This window comes from Bos grunniens, chromosome 2 (assembly GCF_055505025.1).
Source record: "Bos grunniens cultivar Pamir isolate PY7600 chromosome 2, Bosgru_T2T1.0, whole genome shotgun sequence".
Lineage (NCBI taxonomy): Eukaryota > Metazoa > Chordata > Mammalia > Artiodactyla > Bovidae > Bos > Bos grunniens.
In genome coordinates, this window is record NC_141166.1 from 39,378,971 (window position 1) to 39,402,277 (window position 23,307).

The window sequence follows — 23,307 nt, forward strand, 5'->3', positions numbered from 1 at the left end:
AAGTGTCTTTGAAAATGAAAATTTATTTTTAAAAATATAATTAGTAGTCCTTCAAAGGGGACTAAGATGCTGAATATCCCTTATCCTTTCTTATTTCCAGGTCCTAACGAAAAATACATTTCCTGTCAAAGGTGACTCAACCTTCCAGAACTGATTCGCAGGAAACTTAAGAACCATTTTTGATGAAGTGTTTCTCTCATTTACATACTTGGTAAGTCATTAGCAACAAACGGGTGAAAAGACATAAAAAAATTAAACTCCCAGGAGCAGATCTCTACAGCATATTAATTTACAAGGTCATCGTATTTTGGATATAATCCATAAAAGTTCTCTGTATAAATAATAAATAGCTATTCACATTTTTAAAAACAATATTTTACATGTGAAGGAATATTAAATATTTCATGAAAATAAATAGCATTTTCCCCTCTAGATTCAAAATTTTATTTTACTGACATGAAACATAGAGTCAAACCCAAAAAGAACAAAGAATAACTCTCTAGGAAAATGTTCCAAAAATGAAATCCTACATTATTTTGACAAAAAATAAAAGAAAGAAAAAAAGAGGGAGAATTGGAACAGATTAATTGATGAACTATAACTGGTGTCTGTCACTAACTATAAATATAAGTAAAAACAACTGGAATACCAGCTTTCATTTATTGACCATAACTAAGAACATGCAGTAGAAATATCATTAAGTAGGAGGTCTGTTTTCTAACCTAATTTTAATTTATAGATACAAAGCCTAAGTCTTTAAAAATTAAAATTTGACATCCAGTCCCACCACTTCATGGCAAATAGATGGAGAAACAGTGGAAAGAGTGGCAAACTCTATTTTTTTGGGCTCCAAAGTCACTGCAGATGGTGACTACAGCCATACAATTAAGACACTTACTCCCTGGAAGGAAAGTTATGACCAACCTAGACAGCATATTAAAAAGCAGAGACATTACTTTGTCAACAAAGGTTCGTCTAGTCAAGGCTATGGTTTTTCCAGTAGTCATGTACGGACATGAGAGTTGGACTATAAAGAAAGCTGAGCGCCGAAGAATTGATGCTTTTGAACTGTGGTGTTGGAAAAGACTCTTGAGAGTCCCTTGGACTGCAAGGAGATCCAACCAGTCCATCCTAAAGGAGATCAGTCCTGAGTTCATTGGGAAGATTGATGTTGAAGGTGAAACTCTAATACTTTGGCCACCTGACGCGAAGAGGGAACTCATTTGAAAAGACCCTGATGCTGGGAAAGATTGAGGGCAGGAGGAGAAAGGGACAACAGAGGATGAGATGGTTGGATGGCATCATCGACTCAATGGACATGAGCTTGGGTAAACTCCGGGAGTTGGTGATGGACAGGGAGGCCTAGCGTGTTGCAGTCCATGGGGTCGCAAAGAGTCAGACATGACTGAGCGAGTGAACTGAACTATGTCACAATCTTGCAAGGTACTTCACAATCAATGTGACCTTTATGCCTCATAACAACTCTGAGGCAAGTACGATTGAAACTTACTGTTGAGAAATCCATTCCCCCAGATGCATAAACCTGAACTGACATGAGCTATTAGTCTCTCAACAATATGCTTGCTAGTCATAAAAAAAACTGAGCATGAATCTGTGCACACAAATTAAGCACAACCTGAACTTCCAGGAAGGGCTACATAGTCACAATCCTGGCTTAACTGATGGAGCCCTGAGAGAAGCCACAGTGCAGCATTTGCAATCAGGTCAGCCCCAGCAGAACTAACACCTAATTGCTCAGTATTCTCCAACTCTTTGCCACCCCAGGGACTGTATCCCACCAGGCTCCTCTGTCCATGGAATTTTCCAGGCAAGAATGCTGGAGTGGGTTGCCATTTCTTTCTCTACAGGGGTCGAACCCACGTCTCTTATGTGTTTTTCTGCATTAGTAGGTGGGTTCTTTACCACTAGTGACACCTAGGAATCCTACTAACACCTAGGGGATAGTGGTTTAGTTGCTAAGTCATGTCTGACTCTTGGAACTTCATGGACTATAGCCTACCAGGCACCTCTGTCCGTGGGATTTCACAGGTAAGAATACTGGAGTGGGTTGCCATTTCCTTCTCCAGGGGATCTTCCCAACCCAGGAATCAAACCCAGATCTCCTGCATTGAATCTTCAGGCAGATTCTTTACTGAGCCATGAGAAAAATCCCTCATAGCTAACACCTAGGGAAGCCTGCAAATTCTAGGCACCAGCCTCCAAGCTCACACATGTTGTCTTGGTTCCACCGGCCCCACAAGGAGATGTGTCACTTTTGATTCTGCAACAGGGGCTGGCAGACAGCTCCTGTAAACAGCTATTATGTAAACAAAATAGCTCATGTCAGTTCAGGTTTATGCATCTGGGGGAATAGATTTCTCAACAGACATCTATGAGGCCAGAGGTAGAGTGGAAAATAATTACTCAATAAGTCACCTTCCTTTGAATCAGGCAATAAAGGACTCTGGCAACTCTGGAGACTGGTATGGGATTTTGCTGCAGATTCAGAGGGAAAAAAAAATCTATCCAGAATTGGTTCTGGTGGTGAATGACCCCAGAAGCAGGTTGTAGAGCAGATAAATCCTATTAAGCCATCTGGGAGGAGTGAGAGCAGCTGGTAGGTCTGGAGGCTGAAATAGCTAGGAAAGGCTCTGAAAAATCTGCATTGCAGATAAGCCTCAATGGAGACAGCTGGAACTCTTAACATCTCCCCAAGCTAGCTTCTCTCCTTAAGAGCAGAGTGCCTCAGGTGGTATAATTTAGAATGAATAGCATTTACAGGCTTTTCTGGTGACCTTGGTGGTTTAAAATAATTCCACTTTTTGTCTTGCTGCTTTTCACCTGATAGTATCTTTTTTCGTGTTGGTGGGGTGGGCAGAACAGAGGAGAGGCACACGGTAAATCTTTCTCCTTTTGTAAATCTTATCTTTTATTTAGTGTTAGGTTTTGTCTTTAGCCAATTTATATCACAGCATCAACAACATAAACTACTGAGAATCTGCTGTGTCTGTTAAGAAAGGGGTGGAGAAATATAAACTTGGAAAGTCATAATAATCAAATATGAGCAATTACAGAGCTTCTGCTATGTAAATTATCTTCATTAATTCCTACAATATCCTAATGAGGTTGTTATTATCATTCCTGTTGTATACAACTGAGGCTTGATGAGTTCTCAGTTTCTCATAGCTGATAAGGGCCGGATCCCGAATTTGAACCCAAGGGTATCTAACTTCAAAGTCTGTACTTATTTCCCTACATTATAATCTAGCATTTGTTAAATGCCTTTTATGTGCCAGACATTCTGCTTGCAAAAAGCAATAATAGCCATAGCCTCCAGAAATTTCTGCTCTGTTGGGATGAAGGCAATTATAATAAATAGCTTTTTAAATAGAGGGTGTTATTATTTAAAAAAAAACTTTTTAAGGCTTCATATTTTCTATAATGTGTTCACACATAGTAATTTAGAATTCTGTAAACACGTAACTATAATTAAAATCTAGTACATGATCTCAAGAAAAGTAATTATTAGTAGGAAGGGGAGATGAATAGATGGAGAACAGGATTTTTTAGGGCAGTGACAACGCTCTGTGTGATACTATAATGATACATATATATCATTATATATTTACAAACTCATTGAATGCACAACACCAAGAATGAACCTTAAGGATGAAAACTATGGACCTTGGGTGATTATGTGTATCAATATTCACCCTTACTAAAAAGCATACTACTTTTTAGTAAGCTGAAGATGGGGGAACTATGTGTGGGGGGCAGGGGAGGAACCTATATAGGAAATCTCTGTACCTCCCTTTCAATTTTGTTGTAAACCTAAAACTGCTCTTAAAAAATAGTCTTTTAAAAAAGGCGTTAAGAGGAGAAAAAATAATTAAAAGGAGAGCGCACATACATGGCTTGAATGACTCAGAATGGATGGGGTTTTGGTAAGTGAAACTCTGGTTCACATGTTAGTTAGCTAAGCTTTTTAGGGAAAAGGAGGAAAATAAAGGATCAGTCTGTCAGTCAACATTGTTCTTAGAGCACCTACTCTGTCCTGGTTCTTTCAGTGGGTTCTGGAATGGGAGACACTCATGGAGGTTCTAGTCTTGTTGGCCAGATATGCATTAAGTGGATAAATATAAGCGGGAGAAATGTAGAGTGTTATGGGAGTATGCAATACTCAGGCCTGTATTAGACCAGAGGCTGGGGAACGGCTTAAGTCTAAATCATGACATCTGAGACCTAACTAATGAGCAGGACTTGAGAAAGCAGAGGGGCAGAAGAAACAAGAGAGGAATGGGAAGTGAAGGGTATTAGTGCTTCAGGCAAGAGAAAAAAAAAAATGTGTGCAATAACCCCATGGCAACAAACTCAGGACCAGCTAGAGAATCATGAAGAGGACAGATCATGGATGGCCTTTATAGACTCCTGACTCTATTATTATGAATACTATGGTTTTAAATACAGGCATATCATGATTATATTGACTGTTAAAAGATACATCCAGTTACTAGGTGTATAATGACTTGTATAGAGCAAGTGTTGATGCAGGAAGTTGTCACGGTTGTCAAGATCAGAGATGATGGGAGATTACTTAATAGTATTTAGGCATAGAAAAATGGATGGATTTGAAAAATGTTTAGGAAGTAGAACTGATGGGACTTAGTAATTGATTGAACTGTTATATTTTAGGTAACAATTTTAATATAAACATTATTTATATAGACATCAATACTTGCTAAAATGACATTTCAGAGCCTTTGAAAGTAAATATAAGACTGCAAAGTTGTTATACAAATGATGACTATAGTAGGCTGTAGGTAATGAGAAAACTCCAAATAACAGTGGCTTAAAAGAAATGAAAATTCATGACAAGATAATTTCATTTTCAAAATGGCTGCTGAAAGTCTAGCCATTGGGTCTGAATTCCCACCAGCAGAAAGGAAGAAGGAGTGACAAAGAGCACACTGTTTCCTTTGAAGCAATTATTTCCCAAACAACTTTTGTTCATATCTCACTGGCCAGAAATTAGTCGTATAGTTAGACATATACACAAGACTGGAATTCTGGGTCCTATTCTGAATGGCCATGTGATCTAAAATGTTGGGGTTCTATTATTATTGAGGAAGAAAGAAATAATTGATATTGACAGCAAAAGTAATCTGTATCACATTAATTATGAGCTAAGGTCTTACGTATGGCTTAGGAAAAAAAATAAAATGTGTAAATTGTACCAGGCTTTTAAAACGACAGAAAATTGAACCACATCAAAATGAACTCATGAAATAGCACTCTGCATTTTGCCCAAGTTGCCAAGTACATTTTTTAACCTCAACTACAATCTAGATGGGCTGGGTAAGTTAAACAGAGAGTCCCCTTCAATAACTATGGTTTTGTACTGCCACAAAGCCGATTCAGCTATGCCAATATTTGAACATAGTTGTTTATGGTTTCATTTCCTTTACTTTTAATAGTGGCCATAAAAACCCAAACAAATGCATTTTATTCACATTCCTTTGAATGAGGCCTTGAATTTAAATTATGTCACTGGATCCATTAACGTTTAACTATGGCTGGTGACTTATCCTCTACAGACATTCAACTTTTGAATAATAATTGCATGCAGAAAATGAGAATTAATAGCACTCAGATAGCACACCCTATATGCATCACTCCACATACTTTCACAGTATTTTACGTTTTGTCTGTTTGACGTGTTCTCAGTTTGTTTCTAATAATAAAGTTTATCAATAAGATGCTGGGCTTACGTATTAATAATTTAGGAAAAAATACCACTTTTATCAATTTTCCACAAATGGTTCCTAGTATGCTGACGTCAAAGATCGCTGTGACTCTTTCTACATTTAATTTTGTCTTAACATTTTTTTTCAATTTTTACAATTAAGCCACTCTACTGTTATTGTTATTAAAATTTTTTTCCTTTTATTAGGTGCTTCAAGTCCCAACCTCTCTGAGAGAAGAAAATCTTCAATGAACTGAACCCATATGAAATAATATTTTTGTGACAGCTAATTAACTGTACTATATTATATTCATTATTACCTAAATATTCACATTCTTAATTTTACCAACCAAAATGATCATATTAAGTTGTATATCCTATGCTAAACCTAGATTTACATTTATTTTAACTATATTATACCCACTACATTCTTGATCTGCTTTTATCTTTGTCTTTCCATTAGGTAAAAAAACATATCCATGAACAATCGCTTATTTTAATATTACTACTAACATATAATTTTTGGTTCTTTTGAATTGCATATAGCATTTTAGTTCTAGTATCTACTGGGTATCACTTTGCAATTTCTATTGGGTAGGGAGGTCTGGATTTATTTGTTATTCTGGATCCATGACAAAGATAGCTTATATTTATTTTCTACTTTATAGCTTTTGATATGTGTTTATACATTCCATCTGAACCCTGAAAATCAAACAGCACCCACCTTTATTTTATAGGAAAAAAGCCCCCCAAAAGGGAAACAATATTTCCATTAGCTAGTAAATAGTAAATGCAGGACAATGTAACTAGTGTAAAAAAAAGTGCAATGTAAACACATATTGATGTTGTGAAAATTCAGAGTAAGAAAAATTAAATATGATCTCCTTTAAAATGGTAAAAATGTTGAAAAATAATGTAACTCTAACAAGAGTTTGAAGATATTCTAGAAGCCAGAAAGCAGGTAGGCTGAGATAGAAAGAGAAAAAACACTAGGGAAACTGCTGCTAGAAATTCATGTCTATCCCAAGGAAACCTGAAACTCCGAGCTGAAAATACAGAGTCCAAGGGGGCTATGAAACCAATATCATGCAATTGATTAAGAAATGTATTTAAACAATTGAGATCCTTTCTCTTCTTCTCCTTTGCTAGTACATATACAGCTGACAGAAGATGCTTTTGCCCCCCAACAGTAAAAATAAAAACTAGTCTTCAATGAAAGCAGGCAAACAGTCTTACACACAGTTCTGGTAAGCATAAATCCATGCAAAACTGAACCACCACTGTGGAACTGTGGGTACCCTAACCAGCTCACTCACTGGTTCCACCTCCATGCTCTTCCTGGGAGTCTGTTGCTTGACAGACTCTGTTCACTGGCCCAAAACTTGCAGTCAGCCTTCACAGTGAGTGGGAATACAGATCTGCACAACTGCAGAGGAAACTTATAATTAGTTGCCTAAGATCCTCAGCCTAGTTCTTCATTCATTTAAAACAAACAAAAACCTTTCAAATCAAGACATTTGAGAAAAAACAGTGCCATGAATAAGAAAAATACTTTAAAAAGTAACTCCTGGAGAACTAGAAATGATTCAGGGAACAAAAGAGAACTTTATAGGTATCTTTCTGAGAGAGATGTAAAAGAATATTCCATACTTTAAATAAACTTCCTTCTAAAAATGAATTACAGAAAAGCATCAATCAGAGAATGGGGAAAAAATTCTGGGAAATCAACATATGATTAAAAATATATAATTAAAAAATTGAAGAGTGTGTGCCAAGGATAATGAGGGATGTGGAGGAGTCAGTGTAGACCTTGGATGCTCAAGTGAAGTGTCTGGTTATTTTGAAACACCATGAAACATCACATAGATGTGATTTTATGAAGCTTTAATCATTTTATTTGTGATCTTGGGTTCTTGCTGAGTTGTCTACCACTTGACTAAAATTCTGTGAAACTTAGAATTAAACAATGAATTTTTATTCATCTATCCCTCCATCACATGCTTTTTAAATACATAAAATTACATATTCTGTGATATATTTAGACTTATCTCCCTTTCAACTCCCTTTAAACTGAAAAGTTTAAAACCATTTCAGTAATAACTGTTTTTATAAATAACTAGTATTTAAATACATACTTGGTAAATAGCTAGTAAATAGTACTCAGTAAATAACTAATATTTACTGAGCTCCATGCCATGCTCATCCAGGATTCTAAAGGGCAGGAGTCTTTTGGCAGGGCAGGGCAATCCACTGAGTGGAGGTCACAACTAACTTGGAATGGGCTTTTTATTTTCGCAGTCAAGTCAGTGCATTATTAAAAGAGTACGGGTTTAGGACAATCCACTAATTTTTCTGTTTTGGCTACAGAGCAGTAGAAAGTAAAGGTTTGGGGGACAGAACAAGGGTAAGATCCCACCTTCACCATTTTTAGTGGAGTGACTTGGGAAGCTCATTGCATTCTTCCAACTTCAGTTTTCTCATCTGTAATTAATAAATATAACAAGACCTGATATTCTTACCCCTGTGAGACTGCTGTGAGTTTTGGGATGCCATGTATTGGAAAATGCTTTGTATCATTTGAAAAGAGGTACTGATTTTTTAAAAGATCTAAATGCAACTTCTTAGCCGGTCACATTATGTAACAATTTTATGATCCAAAATCTATATCCTGGGTCTTTTTGTGAGCAAAACATACAGAGTAGAAAGAAAAATGCAAGCACATATTAAGCTATATACTATATATATTACTTTATCATATCCCTTTGATTTACTATTTACCATCTTATAATGGAAAAGTCAGAGAAGGCAATGGCAAGCCACTCCAGTACTCTTGCCTAGAAAATCCCATGGACGGAGGAGCCTGGTAGGCTACAGTCCATGGAGTCGCTACGAGTCGGACACGACTGAGTGACTTCACTTTCACTTTTCACTTTCATGCATTGGAGAAGGAAATGGCAACCCACTCCAGTGTTCTTGCCTGGAGAATCCCAGGGATGGGGGAGCCTGGTGGGCTGCTGTCTATGGGGTTGCACAGAGTCGGACACAACTGAAGCGACTGAGCAGAGCAGAATGGAAAAGTACAGCAGTGGACGAGAGTAAATGAATTAGTCAGGACCATGAGTGTTTGTTTAAATGTTTTCATTGTTAGATCTCATATTTCCTCGAGTATCAGTGAAATTCTTGGAAAGTCAGTCATTTTAGGAATTTCTGTCCTCAATTATTTAAAGTATAAGCAGTGAAGTTGTGCATTCTAAGATTCTAGAATATCACAAATTCACCTGCAGCTATGGTCAAAATTGTGCTAGCCAGTTGCTCTCAGGCACTTTGTCAGAGGAATCCTAAATGCCTGTGTGTTGCACCTTATTCTCTCTACATAACCATGAACTCTTACTGTGAGAAAATTCTACAGTGCAAAGGGAAAATCTTTTTAAAGGAAACTAAGTGCTAATATTCACCTTGTAAATAAAACATATGATCTTCCTGAAAAGAAACATCATTTCCCAAGTTGCTACACAATGCAAAGAACTATCTTTTGGCCATAATCTGTCAAATGAAGTAGCTTTGCTTTAACAATCGCCAGACATGGGTCAATGTACTTCCACTGCTTTAAATGGTCATAATCCAGAGTCATTAACACCAGAGAGAATCTGAAGAAAGAAAATTCAACCATCTGAGGCAGATCCAAATGGAATCCACAAAAACTGAAGATTGATTCAGACTTGGGAGGGGGGCGGTGGCGGGAGAGGGAGAGTTTGTGTCAGAAACACCAAAGGTTATCCTGTATACCCCAAGACTCTTAACAATTGAATGGATGACAAAAGAGCATAAAAATAGCATTTAAGCCTGGAATTTTACCACCCCAGTTTGATTATGCACAGAAGACCAACACTGTCCATTATAGAAAGACTTGAGTTTCACATACATGCTCATTTTCTTAGCTTCAATTTGACATATTATTATGGGCATTTTCTGTGTAGACAGCAAGGAAGACTAAGAAGCAATAAGAGGTCTTAAGACATGGTCTCTTTCCTCAAGGATTTTCCCCAAGTTTTCTCCTTGAAAAGGTTTTTCTATCTAAGTTGACTTCTGTTCATATGAAAACAAATTTTATATTTCACTGGAATTTTCAACTTAAAACCACTAATGGCACTGCTCTTGCCTATTTGGCTGTTAAAGTAAACACTGAATTACAGAATGACAGTGACAAGGTCTAAAGATCTGGTCATGGTATGACTTAGAAATAGCCTTTTAAGCAAAGGATAAATGCTGTAAGTATGAGGACATCACAAACGTTTAATAGGCACTCAAGATTTTTTTTTTTCTTAATAAAATGCTGTATTTATTTGATTTGTTATTTTCTTAATTATTTCATGGGGCTTCCCTGGTGGTTCAGTTGGTAGAGTCTGCCTGCAATGCAGGAGACCTGGGTTCAACTCTGGGCTGGGAAGATCCTTTGGAGAAGGAAAAGGCAACCCATTTCAGTATTCTTGCCTGGGAAATCCCATGGACAGAGGAGTCTGGCGGTCTATAGTCCATGGAGTCGCAAGTCAGACACAACTTAGTGACTAAACCTACCTACCTATTTCGTAGCTGAAAAGTGTGCTGTGCAAGGAATTAAACAAGTAAAGGCACCCGTGCTCCTGCAGCTATAAGGGAGGATTGAGAGCCTAGAAGTGGTGGCTGAAGGATAACATCCCTCAAGATGGAGTCTGTCAAGACTTCTTGTGAACACAACCCCTCTAAACATTGTCTACCAATACATGCATGCCTCCTTCAGAGGAATGCAGGTTGCTGTCACCAACCAAAACAGTCCTCCAAAGGGAGATGATTATGTTGGAAAAATATGCATTCTTGAAATTAGAGACTATCTTCAATAGCCTCCTGTGACTATGCACAGTCCTCCAAGACTTATGTTAGGGTATGGGTGGCAAGAAGATGGGATATGAAAATTGGGAAGCTTTGCTACTCAGCACAGAGGAACATAAGGGATGTGAAGTGCTAACAGATCAGAGAATTTAGCAGGCCAGGATGGTGCTGAACATTCAGGCAGAGAAGAGGTTAAAAGTCCAAAGAAATTATGAAGCAGGGAACAGAACTGGAATTAAGAAACGGCCCAGGGTTATACGCAATCACATCCCCAAACCAGAGCCACAAGAATTCATTATACAGCAGAACAAGCATTGAGCATGGGCAGAAAGAAGGAAATGTCAGTAGCTCATTAGGACTGGTTTAATGGATCTTTCATAAAGTAACTGGCTGAAATTGAAAAAGTTTAGAAGTTAAAAGGAACAAATCTCTCTTACATCATCAAAGAGGCTTGTAAGTTTGCAGTGCTACTGCAGGAAGAGAAGGACTCACATTTGACTTGCTCATAACAACAACTCCAGTTATTCTGAAGTTTTTTGGGGGCGGTGGGAGTGTCTGGACATTTGCCATCTAACCTCTTGAGGATCAAAGCATGGTCCACGGTTCAGCAGCATCAACATAACCTGTTGTTTAGTCACTAAGTCATGTCTGATTCCTTTGAGACCCCATGGAGTGTAGCCCACTAGGCTCCTCTGTCCATGGGATTCTCCAGGCAAGAATACTGGAGTGGGTTTCCATGCCCTTCTCTAGGGGATCTTCTTCCTGACATAGGGAATAAACCCATGTCTCCTGCATTGGTAGGCAGATTCTTTACCAGTGAGCCACCTGGGAATCCCAACATCACCTGGGAGCTGGTTAAAATATATAAACTCAGGCCCCTCCTTGGACCCACTGATTTGAGTCTTTATTTTAATAAGATTCTCAGTGGATTCAACTCTGCTGTAAAGTTTGAGAAGTTTACCTCCCAGTACCTACTCTTATACCTGATTGCCCATTCTCTATATGACTGACTCCATAATCCTTTAATTTTGCTTATCCACTGATTATTTCCCCTGTCTAGAAAGAAACTTCCATTAGGGCAGGAAAAGGGCATGAAATTGATGCTCAATAAACATTCACTGAATGAATAAGTAAATTTTCCTCCAGTCTGAGATAAAGTCTGGATGATATGTAAGGTCCCCATATCTTCCCTTTACCACTAGAAACTCTCACTTTCTTCTGCTCCACTTTCATCTGTAGGGAAGATGAATGTTGCCTACCAAGGCCATATCCTTGTCTACGCTCTCTATCTCCTTTCCACTAAGACCCTGCTCCTTAAATGTGTCCTTCTTCTGCTTCCAAACATAGCATCCTCCCCGCGCCTCACCCCGCTATCTCTATCTGCCCTCTCCTTTCAGTTTAGGACTTCCCCTGTTAGTAAGGGAGGGGGGAGGTAGTCACCAGCCTCCATGCCTTGTATATTCTATTCTCTTTCCTTTGAACCCTGGTCTTCTTAAGCATGTTTTCTATTATTTTCATATCCCTATTTATTTATCCTCTTCTCCAGATCTTGCTTCTGTCCCCACAGTTTGATTGGTCTGAGTCAGACCCAGTTCAAAATTGGTGCTAAACCTGTGTGGTTGTCCTTAGTTCCTGGCCCTTCATTTTCTAAGTGGATATCTAAGAATCTACATTGGAGTCACTGTGATAATTAAAGTGCCTGTCACAGAGGCTGGCACATGGCAGGTGCCTAATGTAATTTTAGATTCCTTTTCTTGGAGTAAAGCTGGGGCTAATTTTGAAACCGGCAAATTATATCTGACCAGGAATTTGACAATTTAAAATATAGTGATTCTGCTGTTAGGAAATATCCATTGGAAATCACTCGAAATATCCTGTAAGAGGGATATACAAAGTATCCCACTGCAGAATTGCGATGACAGTGAAAACTTACGAACAATGGGGAATAAATGTGTTCAATGTCTATGGGATAGAATATTATGCAGGTGGAAAAATGTGGTGAGATTATTGAGACAATGCAGGTTTCAAACTGTACTGTCCTAATCTTCATTATGTAAATGTAAATACAACAGATGAAATAAGCTAAAAGGTCAGGAAAGTGTCAAGCATAATCTCTGGCTTGTGTTATGGATGGCTAGTATTTCCTTTCTTATACTCTTCTAAATTTTAGAAAATACAGATTTATTGCTTTTTATAATAGAAAACATAACCTGAAATAGTAAGTTCAGCAGTCTTTTATTTTCATTCTTCAGTTTCTCTGAAGAATTTGCACTTTAGCCTTGTCTTTTTTCTTTGCTTAAAAAAAAAAAAATCCTTTGATTTTGTCATCCCATCCCTCGTTCTGTATCCTAAATGTGAATGCTGTCAAGACTTTCCTCTCTGGCCCTCTTCTTATCTTTCCTGACAATGTCATTCACATCCTACTTCCCTGACTCATCTTCTCAGCTTTGGATCTACATGTCCTGCAATTTACTGGACCAGTCCACCCACCTCCACTCATGGCCTAAACTGGCCTCTCCATATGCATTCTCTCATCATTCAGTCAGCCTGTATTGGCTGTCCACTATGTACTAGACTGTCTGTCAGAGACTAGGGATGCAATAAAAATAAAAGGAAAGCTCTTTCCAAAAACACCTCTTACCTACCTTTCTCCCCTTATTTTTCTGGTTGTCGAATTCAAATGGCAGAGTTACCATGAGTCCTTTTGCTTTTCACTCCTCCTACCAATCCAGGCTTTGCTATTCTCAGTGTATGAATCTGAGCCCAGAAACATCTTTCATTTTCATGACCTCTTTTTTTAATGCCCACTGTCAACACTCTCTTGGAGCCTTTATTTTTTTCCTGGATTATCCCATGACAGCTTCCAAAGTGATGCTTTCTTCAGTATGTTCTCACACACAATCCTGTCATATACAGAGCTATAAAGTAAGTCCTCTGAAAATATAGTGCAGGTCATTGCGGTCTCTTATTCAAAACACAGTCCATAGCTTTTCAGTGAATACTGAAAACATTTCCTTGACTTGGCATTTATAGTCATTTTTCAATGTATTTGACTGAGCTGAATGAAATTTTTATTTTGTAGCCAAAAAGAGTAAAGTACTAGGCATTTCGTATGGTACAACCTAACAGTATTCACATACATTTCCATCCTTATCTTCCAAGATTCCCCTTCTTCTGCCCTGCATTCTAGAATATAAATAAGATCAGTCTATGCTTTCCTTGCATGTTCACTGTCTCTGGTCCCTTTGCTAAGTTGTTTGTTCTTTCTGGAGCTCCTCTAGGCATTCTGTCTCCCTTGAATACACCCATTCATCCCTAAGTTCCACCTCAAAAGCCGTCCTCCACTGTTGTGCCTCTGCTCAACTGTTAGCAGTCCTGCCCTGTAAAGAAGTCCCTTAAGAAATTATTCATGTGTCTCTTATGGTACTAATGAGCCTGGATGCTACTTTCTGGTTTTAATCTGCTGTACCCAACTGAGCTCAAAAGGTGTTCTGTTGTATACATTCCCTTTCAAGGACAGTATCCTAATACATATCTGTGTGATTGTAAGTGTCCTCAGGTATTTCTCTGAGTTGAGTCGTAATTTAAGGTTGAGTGTGGTATCTTCACACTGTTCCCTGCTTGTTTATCTGCTTTGGCCATTTGAAACTTCTATTATTTCAATTAAAAAGAGCCTTTGCAAGATATGGAATCAGTTATATGATTTAGTACCTGAATTTTTCTGGCTGATTTTCTTATATAAATGATGCAATTCAGTAACATGACTTGACTGTAATGACAGGAGATTCTTTGTGCACTTATTTCAAAATTCTCTAATTTATCTGATATCCTCCAAGAATAAAAATCCTCAGGTTAAGTATAAAATATATATTAAAAATATAAAATATACCAGAGTTTGAACATTATAGTGAAGTACTTGAAGATGCATTCACTCCTACCTAATATATAAAAACAAGAATCTACAAGGATACTCTTTTAACCTTATTTCAGTAACATATATTTTGTGTACATAATAAAGTATTAAAATAATGACTCTGAGCCAAAAAATCTACCAGAAAGAAATGAAGCATGCTGTGGTTAATATGAAGGACTTTGGGCCAGTCTTGTGTTGATTACCCAATTGGAATCTCGGTTCATTCATAACATGGAGACCATACCCAACTCCTAGAGTTGTAGGGAGAGTTAAAATGTAATAACATACCTTAAGGGCTTACGATATTATCTAACACATAGTTAATAACAAAAATTATAGTTTTACTAATAAAAATAAGTGAGAAGAAAGAATAGCATTCCCTAAAGCTATTATGATTCTAGAACTTTCCTTACAGATTATACACACGTATGTAAGCATATATATATAAAGTGATGTCATACTTAGTAGTCCTTAATAAGCAAGCAAGCTTTAAGAAGATTATGACATCATTCTTAGTATTACATTGAGAGAGAGAGTGAGCACCCCCCCTCAACCCCCGTCTGCGGCACCAAAATTTTGGCTGAAGACATGCCGAGCAGTAAATAACGCCAAGTCTGGGAACAGTGTTTAGGAAGCATCCATAAAGCAAAACTCATGCTGCAGTTTAGCACCCTAGCTGGTGAAAGTGAAAGGGGACATTTCAAAAATTCTTTCCATCTTAACCTTAAACCAGAAAAAAAAATACTTTTGCATATAGCCTGAAGAAATTTTTTATGCATGGTTTGCCTGATTTTCTACCTAGCATTAATTATTTAATGAATTTTGGTTAATTTTAGGGGTAACTGAAAAAAAAGTACAAAATGTCTGTTTTACAGCCTGTTATCTCATGAAAAACAAGAACAAAAAAGTAAAGGGAGAAAATATTGACGAGTCATTTATCCATCACATAATTAAATAAATATTTATTGAATTTCTGCTGTGGTCCAGGGACTATTCTACATGCTGAAGATACGAGTGAAAAACAAATCAGCAAAGGAATTAACTCACGTCAAGATGATATTGATTAGAAAAACCGTGATACAGGTCCCTGACTCTCTTACTGTCCAGTAGCCAGATTCTATTTTGATTTGACAATGTAACAGACTATTTGAATAAATTTTGATTTACTACCCAAAATCTATCAACGTACCCCAAGATGAATTTTAAAATGGTTCTATAAGATATAAGAATCTGAGGATTTGTGAGGTAATACACCACCTCTCCAATACACAGGTAAAAATTGAAACAGAGCTGATTAATGCCTATTGACAATATAATGAGTACATTTTTTAGTGGCTAAATAGTAGCTTCAACCTTTTTCAATTCATGTAAATACCCCAAAGTTCAAAATTAATATAGGGAGTAACTAAAAGAGTCTGAAGATCAGGAAACAGATTCTCACTTGAAATATAAACTGTAGATATTTAGTTAAACGGGCAAATTCCAGATAGATTTTTTTTTAATCACCAAACATGAGATGTTTTCACTCACTCTGAGTGAAGCCAACAAAGAGAGAATGGTCCTAAGGGTTTTACAGTATTCAGGAGGAATAGTCAGTCCTGTTTGGGTATTTCATACATGATTCCACTGAGAAATTTCTGAGGAAAAATACAATCTATTTCATATATTTCTGAGACAAGTCTATTAGATTTTGTTCACTATCTGAAATAATGCAATTTCCTTTTTTAGAACACACTGATTTATTTTAATGAATTCATTCTTCTGTGCAAAAATATTATGTGATGGTGCCTACACTCTGGAAGGGGTTGACAGGGGCATCTGCCCTTCCCTCTCTCCCACAATAACTACCCACAGCAGCAAGACTCTTAATAAGCGATTGTGGAATGAATAAATTAAAGTTCTCATAATTACACACTGCAGAGAAAATTAAACAAGGACATTTATCTCCTTCAACTGCCACAAATATTCAGAGTCACAGGTGTACACTTGCATACTTCTGGTATTTCAACACCAGTAGTTAAACATTAGCCATTTTGAAGTACATTAAAAAAAAAGAACCTCCCTTTCAAAAATATTTTGGACTGGTAAGTCTTATGGAGAAATCCTATGTGAATACCAAGGAAAGACTTAAAAGATGTATTGATCTTCTCAGCAAGGCAGAAAATGTCTTCCATTTTTTAAAAGGCAAATTACGAATTCTGATTTTATCAACGTGAATATTCGTTCAAGTCAAAGCTCATCTTAAAGAATTAAGGAAAAGGTAATACCCATAATCGGTATCTCCAATCAATATATATCCTGATGCTGAATTTGAAAATTCATATTTTTAATGGAAGGCATAAGGCCCAGGATCAATGATTCAACTGCTTTAATGACAAGATGAAGGATTACTTTCTTATGCTGTCAATGCTAAATAAAACATATAAAATCAGTTCTTTCAATAACGAACAACCTCAGCCTTTAAAATAATACAGTACCAAAGACTAAATCATTAGTGAAGAAGTTAAAACATTTTATTCGCAAAACCCAACAATACTGAGTCATTCCTGGGAGTCTCTAGCGCTTATTCCACCTGGGAAGGGCAAGCCATTTCATTTAGCCATTTAAAAAATATCACTTAATAGCAAGATTCCTTCAGATAAAATCATTACTTGGCATATTTCTCTTAAATTCAAGTTATTGAATTTTTTATTAGGAGAGAATTTTGCACATTTTTAAAGTTGTTACAATGATAGAAATCCCCAAATAAGCCAGAAACGTTGATATTTGCTAACAACTTGCAATATAGACAAAAAACACAATTCTTTAGACATCTTAGAATCAAAACAGCCTTGGATAACGGCATTCTCTGCAAAGCAAATCATACATGCTATAGACAATGATCAGCGTAGGCTTAAGGATAAAATATCAAACATAGAGAGGTTAAATAAAACATTCCAAATCCTCCCTGATTTTCCCTCATTTAAACACCCAAACAAAACATGTGGTACCTTTTAATTTTCTGAATGAGTAGTTTCCAATCAATGTTTCCTCGATTAGAGACAACAATCTGAAGGATCTACCGAAACAAAAGAAAAAAATTCATGTATAGATATATTAACTCAATATTAAAAACTGTAACTCACCAGTAAGCAAAAGCATTCTTTATATCCAGATAAGAAATCTACGTCTTGAGATCTGTAGCACAAAAAACGCAGTACTTGATTTTTTTAGGAAGCTCGGTAAGGAATTTAAAAGCATTTCACTTTGAGATCACAAAAAGATCCTTTTAAAAAAAAAAGGATTAAAAAGAGAGCACAATAAAATGTAAAAAAAACCCCAAACCATTACCAGCGCCTATGCAGCGATACCACCCCAGTCTAGCCTTTGAGAACTGCAGCAGAATCCTTGTCCCGGAACATGATCTCCGCGGTCTGGCTCAGGCTCTCTAGCTCCAGACAGACGCAGTCTGCAAGCCACCAGCTCCTGTCTGTGTGTGTCGGGAAAGGGAAGCTGCAAATTAGAAAAAGTCCCCGCAGTGGCGAAAAGGAAAATAAGGCGAGTGGGAGAGGGAGAGAGAGCTCACTAGCCTCAGAATTTTCGAGAATGATGACAAGCCACCCGGTGCCGCCATCATTCACTGACAATAAGATGCAGTCCTGGCGTATGATTTAGCGGTTTGCACAGGGGCTTCTGGTATCAAATGCCTGACAGGCATCTTAATTGCATCCATCCAAGTGTGTCCCCAGGAGTCGAGTCTATAAGCCTATGAATGTCATCATCTGTTCTCCTTTGTGTTAATGCCAGACACACACACACACACACACACACACACACACACACACACACACAACCCCTGTGCTTAAACAGAGAAACCGTTTGCTGGCATATAGGATTACAAATAAGTTGGGCTCCACAAACTGGACATAACTAAATGATAGTTTATGAGAATTTTTATCATCTGCATTTATGACATCAGAAAGATTCTTTGATGTTTTGTCATTGACAGATAATTACAATAGTTTTAAAACTGAGTATCACATACTGCTTATTTATAGTCCAAATAAATAGGTTCATTAGAGAAATGCGCACAATCATGTATATTTTCTTATGGAAAATTTGATCCCCTTGTAACTGTGATAATTACGCCCTTGGCAATGGTTTCCTTACAAAGGAGAATGCAGCAAAAACAAAGAGGATTAGGAAACCAGGGTTGATGTGTGATTTCTGGAGGCAATCTATTTTATTCCTTTCACATACAAAGGCAAAGAGAGGTAGCAACCAGCTTGAGTAGTGAGACTTTACAGTCCCCCAGGACCAAGACAGGGAATTGAATCTCTGGCATAATCAGTATCCCCTTTATGTTAGCAACTGAAATTAACAGTTGAATATCCCTATTTTACAGTGCCCTTTATGTAGGGAGGTTAAGTATGAAATCATTCCCAGCATTTATTTCATGGACAAAAGGGATGGGGGGAAATGTTAATAAATAAATTTTTATAGCATTGCTAGCTAGCTCTCTGCATCAGTGAATGGAGCAAAATTCCATGTGTACCAAAAAGGCCGGCTGCAAAGAAGGTTGCTGGGAGGGAGCATCACCATGGTTACCGGAAACAGAAAGTAGGGAAAAAAATAAGGTGATGATAGAGGAGATGGAAGGAGAAGCTACCGTGGAGGAAATTCAGAGAGAGAAAGATATGCTTCATGTTTTTTCTTTCTGGAAAGAACTGTCTCTATCAGTTTTTCATATTAGATTTTGAATGCGTTAGGATGAATATGCATTCTATATCAGCCACCGTTCTCCATTTTTGGATCACTAGCTAATTTTGCTTTCATACGTTTGGTTCTTTTGTATGAGATGGATCCTGATATTTCTTGCCTCTGACACTATCCTGTATTCATGGACACCACTCAGCCTAGTGCACACCCTTTGTTTCTCAGGTGAGAAAGCTGAGGCCCAAAGAATCTGACAAAGGTCACAAAGCTGGCTGGAGATCCAACAGAAACACCATCCTAGTCTCCTAGTTCAGGTCCCTGTTTTTCTTCTCTGACCAAGTAACTTTCTTTCTGTGCTCTCTTCCATTCTGTCTGCAAGCAAAACAGATTCCAGAAACACCCTTTTTGTCTGTGATTTTGTAAGTCTTCTTTTATTTGCTAAAGCAGTGATCCTCCTCTTTAAAACTATGCATTGCAATCATTCCAAAGACCAGCTTTGCTTCATAGCTATGCTGTACTGTATTCCAGGTCTAGGGAATCTGGAGTAATTATGTCACTGCTTTTCTTTTACTTCCAGTCTGGCAATCAGATGAATAAAGCATGATTGCCCTGTTGTGAACCTATGTTGTTGACTCTGAACTTAATCATCATATACTAAGCACTCTCTCATCCCTGGCATCATTCTTTCTGCAAGCATGAAATTGGGCAATCGAATTGAATCAGCCTCCCAAGGTTCCTCCTAGTTATAGACAATGTGAACCTTCCTGGGGTGCCAATAATGAAGCTGCAAAATTGAGAGCTCACGTAAAATTTTTTAGAAAGAAAGAAAAAAATACTCAAAGCAACCACTGGGAGGCGCAATATTTGTTAAAATCTTTCTGAGATATTCAGTAAAAAAATGTGAGTAGGATTTTGACCTTGCTTTTATTTCCTTTCTAAAACATTCTGAAAGACGTTCAGTTCTTATGAGTCATTGCTCTTAAGTTAACTCATTGATTTGTTGTTGTTCAGTTGCTAAATCGTGTTCAACTCTTTGATAAGTAGAGTCATGTTGCTTTTTTTGACATTTAAAGCATAGCTGCTGCTACCAATACTACCCTCTGCCCTCAGCATGTCAGCTCTACAAGAAATTAATCACAGTAAAAAAATATGGTTACCTTAGGTAATAATTACAAGAGATTTCAGGTTTCAGTGAATCCTCCATAGTGGTTAGGATTTTTTCTTTTAAAAAATGTCCCTTTAAATATAATCTTTCTATGACATGCCAATTTTTTTTCTCAGTGATTTTTTACATTAAGGTTATTTTTTCAACGCAAATATTTTGTTTTAATAGGCTGTCCTCTATTGTTCACTTCTAGGCAAGCAAAAAAAAAAAAATGATGCACAAGACTGTCATTTGATCTCATAAAGCACACATAATGGTCTTGGTCAGTTTAAAAATCAGCTCAGCTTCCAAAAATATTTAATATTCCTTGGGAATCATTTTAATATTTGTGGATACTTGGTTCAGTCAATGAGAATGAGTATTCTTTTCCTTTTCACTGTTACCATTTGTTAATGGAAGTATTACTTTAATTTGTCTTTTGTAGAATAAGCTCTATATGTAACACAGAATTCTCTTTTTTAAGGTTTCACAATCACACTTTATAACTACTAAAGTTAGTTCTGAACTAACTAATTCTGAAACCACATCATGCTGCTACACACCAGTTATATGCTCACGTGTGTGTATGTGCTAAATCGCTGTAGTCCTGTCTGACTCTGTACAATCCCATAGACTGCAGCGTGCCAGGCTCCTTTGTCCATAAGATTCTTTAGGCAAGAATACTGGAATGGGTTGCCATGTCCTCCTCCAGGGGATCTTCCCAACCCAGGGATTGAACCCATGTCTGTTACCTCTAACCTGCATTGGCAGGCAGCTTCTTTACCACTAGAGCCACCTGGAAAGCCCTTATATGCTCAGACCGAGTTCTTACTGGCCAAAGTTCTAAAATGCTGTGCTATTATATATGCCAGGATTCTGTATCGTGTAAGACTCTCATTGGCCAAGGTTATAGAATTAGACAAGATTTCTTCAACCGAAAATTCTAGATTCACATAAAATTCTAACAAGCCAAAATTCAGAATCACAAAATGGAAATACCTCCATTATCCATATCACAAAATCCAATAAACCAACCTTCCCAAACCACATGAGATTCTTTTGATAAAGCATTCAGAATTACATGAGACTGCTATCAGAGAACAATGTTTCAGACTCATGCAGGATTCCTATAGGCCAAGGTGCATGGAGACCAAGATTCCAGAATTACCCTAAATTTCTTATGGACTAGGCTTCCAGAAGCAGCCAATATTCTTGTAAGCAAGTTTCTGAAAAACCCAGTGTTAACGCAGTAATATTCTGATATCCAGGTTCCTGGGATCAAGTGTATTTCATTCATGCTAAGTTGGAAAACATAATTCTTGACTTTAAGTATGTTCTACTCTGATAACACTAAGACACCAGATAATTGAGAGACTTGCATGATGCTTTATATTTATGTTTATGAGGCTCAACTGTCATGTAGCACCATTTGCCGGTTCATTTAACCAATTTTAATGGCACACATTCATAGGATTTAGGTATGGGAAAAAAAGAAAACATTTCCTACTCAAGGAACTTCAATTATATTGAGGGGAACACAGAAGTAAACAGAAATCTAAGTTCACAATTCCTTTTCTCACTTTGATGAGACATGCTATCTTTGCCCCTGGGTTATCTGCTTTATCTCAGGTCCTCATCTTTATGAATCCCTCAATCCCAAGTTTGGTTTAGCTTACCCCTGTGGTTCTTCTGGAAGACTCTTGGTTTTGTTCCTTATGGATATGGGTCTGTGTATTTCTCTATCACCCTTTAAGCCCATTAGGAATGGCTAATGGAGGTATTTCCTTCTTACTTCTTTGAAGTTCTTGGTCATATATCATTTTCCAAACTAGGACTTTTCTAACTACCATAATGAAAACTGCAGTCCTGTCCCTTTTGTAGCCCTTCATCCCCTGCTCCACTTTTCCCTTTTTCCATAGCACTTACCACTTTCTATCATACCATAAAGTTTTATTTTTTATGTTTACTATGTATTACCTGGGGCTTCCCTGGTGGCTCAGACAGTAAAGAATCCACCTGTAATATAAGAGACACAGGTTCATCTCCTGGAGAAGGGAATGGCTATCCACTCCTGTATTCTTGCCTGGAGAATTCCATGGACAGAAGAGCCTGGGGTGCTACAGTCCATGGGGTTGCAGAGTCGGACATGACTGAGCGACTAACTCATTTCACTTTCATTTATTACCTGCCTCACTCTCTAGGTCATGAAGGAAGTCATCTTAACATGTTTGGGCCACTAATCTCTAAAGCAACACTAAGACAGTGCCTGGAATATCTAGCACTCAAAAAATATCTTTCAAACAGTAAGTGTGAAAATCACAATATTATTTATTAAGTTGGAGTATTTAAGGACAAGAGAAGTTTTTGGATTCTATATTGACTTACTTGTTCTATATATTCAGTCTTCCTTATGAATATAGTCTTTTATTTGTACTAAAAATCATTTTTTCCCACGGAATCCATTTTTTTTGGTAATTTCCATGAAAGGATACACATTTATTTAAAACAGGGATTTGTCTCCTACTTTCTTTAGATTCTGCAAAGTACCTAGCATGGGACTATCAGCTCCTAAATATCAGCTGAGAAAGAGCTTGTTTGATAAATCATACTTCTATTGGTCTTAAATATGCTAAATTTTAATCATTAGATTATTTAAATTAGAAAAATTAATAAATTAGTACTGTCTCATGGCCAAAATGCTTTGAAATGGCTTTCTGAAAATTGACTATAATTACTATAATGTGCACTTTAAAAATTAGTAAGAGAAATAATAATTATACTTTTACCCAGTACTCTTAAATTTGTTACTCTAAACATATTTAGTTCTCTGGGGTATACACCTAGAAATGGAATTAGTGGGTCATAAAGTAGACATACATTCAACTTTACTAGATATTGCCAAACTGTCTTCAAAAGTGTTCAAATCAATTTACACGCCCACCAGCA

At 37.2% G+C, this 23,307-nt stretch overlaps 1 protein-coding gene across 49 annotated transcripts in view; it reads right to left on the reverse strand.

Moving 5' to 3' along the window:
- The window catches only part of MAP2 (microtubule associated protein 2), a 298,362-nt gene that overhangs the window by 129,773 nt on the left and 145,282 nt on the right, over nt 1–23,307 (reverse strand). For 44 of the 49 annotated variants that reach the window (XM_086342582.1, XM_086342896.1, XM_086342878.1 and 41 more), the window contains one exon: nt 17,513–17,580. The gene's annotated coding sequence lies outside the window, so the exon portion shown is untranslated. Of the gene's footprint in view, nt 1–17,512; nt 17,581–17,647; nt 17,992–23,307 lie in introns of those variants that run through there. The other 5 variants (XM_086342889.1, XM_086342659.1, XM_086342806.1 and 2 more) reach the window with 2 other exon arrangements.